At 33.3% G+C, this 2159-nt stretch overlaps 1 long non-coding RNA gene across 1 annotated transcript; it reads right to left on the bottom strand.

Annotated features, from left to right (window-relative positions):
- Window positions 1-1699: 1699 nt before the first annotated feature.
- LOC110855349 lies at window positions 1700-2159 on the bottom strand. The gene is made up of 2 exons (XR_002548443.2): window positions 1999-2159; window positions 1700-1919 (listed from the first exon to the last, which is right to left on the bottom strand). It is a non-coding gene; the product is annotated as an uncharacterized LOC110855349 (long non-coding RNA).

Raw genomic sequence — 2159 nt, 5'->3', positions numbered from 1 at the left:
TTTTACACCAGCCGTTTATTAAGCAAGGTTAATTATTTGCGAATCCCATTCATTACAAGTTGTATGAATTTCACGAGTCATGCCTGCCATTATGCAGGAGAGATGGTAGTTGATGTTGTTTACGTCGGAATTAATATTCCAAAGTGCAAAGTCCTATGAAATTGGACTACTGGTCTCTATAGATGGATTATGTGATCACAAATGTTAACTCAAAAAATTCGGTAATCATATAAATAAGCTGTACCGGGATAGTATCATGTTTATTACCATTTGGTAATAAACTTATACCTCTTTGGTAATCTAGTATTACTACCTGTATTCATATATGTGAACCGGATGGTAATAGAATAATAGTCTTGATCTTGCGTTGTACAGGTGTAAAAAGTTGGAGAGTTTGACCCTAGTTCGTTTTCAACAAAACCTTTCCATACTTAAGTACTTATTGGTCCTCACAGTATTAAATTATTTACAAATGTATGACGGACAAGGTAACTATTTTAATCCTTCACTAAAACAAAACACCATTTTAGCAATTTTGAGAAAACATTCTTCAAAAATATTTGGCCTGCTGGGTACCAATTACACGCATTTGTGCAATTTAAAATTTACCATTCAAAACCAAATTAGATGGCAAAAATTGAAAAATGGATCAACTCCATTGCAAAATGTGAAAAAATTCATGGTAAAAAGTGGACTTCTTGCAGCCTAAATTTTGAACTTTTTCTATATCAACCCCATGCACAAAAGTGGAATTTTCGAGTTCTTTGACTTTTTGTCAATTTTGAGATTTACAATTCTAAAATAAATCGGTCGCTAACAGATTTTCATGAGATTTTACTTGATAACGATGAGGTTAATATATGTATGTATATAATAATAAACCGTAGCATACGCCAGAAGTAGCTCGCCCTTTAGTGCAAATGAGTTCAAATCGTTTAATTGTTTTTTTAATTCGTTTGCACCATTGGGACCAAAGAAACCATTCGAATTGATATCTATTGGTGTCATTATTTTAACAACTTTGCACAATTGGTGTGAAATTAAGGAACAAAATTGATGCATAATTTTGACTCTAAAAAGGAAATTACGTATCTATGTATATTACATATGCCTTCAAATTATGTGTATATTTTGTGTGATTCTTCAGCACTAGTGATGCAAATGTGTCTAAATTGTGTAATCATTTTGTCTATAAGGCTGGTTGGCAAAACTGTGCATATGGGTAAGGATGCCAATTATACGTTTCAATTCTTGCATACTTATTTCTGAAGGATAAGGAAAGATAAAGACAGCTTTCCTCTTAGGGTAAGGTAAGATCTTGGGGTAAGGTCTTTTACTGTTTTTTTATTTACATAGCTCAACCTAGATTAGAAAGAAGTGGATGTGTTTGTTGCGGAAACCAGTGAAAATTATAAGCGACGCAGGCAGAATCAGGATGAATTGGAGTTCGTATCAACGACGAAATATTTTTATTACATGGAGGATAATCTGGATAATTTTGACATGAATATCATAATTGAAAGTTGCATATTAATATGCCATTATTGATTTATGTATCAATGCTGGTAATATTACATAGCGAGACGAGTGCCCTTCGCTTGAAATTGAAAGTTTGAAAATGTTTTTAAAGGTGGAACAACTTTGATGTAGCCATTTCGAAAATGCGAATGTCAAAATGGCTAGTTAACCAGCCTCAATCTTCTGTATTCATGCCGCTAATTTTATTTTATTTAGTCCAATGATAAAGTCATTATTAAAGCTCCATCAATGTATAAGCTGTTAAAAAATTGCAAAGGTATGCTAGGAGACTGTAATTAATTACAAAATCATCTTCTCAATTTTCAGTTGCACCGATTCCAAAGACAATTCCTGCTGCAACAATCCGCGAAAGTACGGCAGGTTGCACTGGATGGGAGACACTACAGGTGAATATAAATTATTAAAAAGTTGATATACTCATAAATTAGTTTTAATTAAAAACAATAGCATATAACTTACTCGCTCTTGCCAGTCCAACAACGGCACAGCTGAAACAGCGATGAGGACGAGGAAGAAGCAGAATATGATCTCTGTCAAGACGTATTTATTCATGTTTTATCAGATTTAGTTCTACAGGTTGTGTAAGCTTTGTGCAGCAGAGTGAAACTGAATATAAGTTG

Source organism: Folsomia candida, unplaced genomic scaffold, assembly GCF_002217175.1.
Source record: "Folsomia candida strain VU population unplaced genomic scaffold, ASM221717v1 Fcan01_Sc012, whole genome shotgun sequence".
Classification (NCBI taxonomy): Eukaryota; Metazoa; Arthropoda; class Collembola; order Entomobryomorpha; family Isotomidae; genus Folsomia; species Folsomia candida.
Note: the sequence above shows the minus strand (reverse complement) of the source record. Positions and strands in the feature narration are given on the sequence as shown.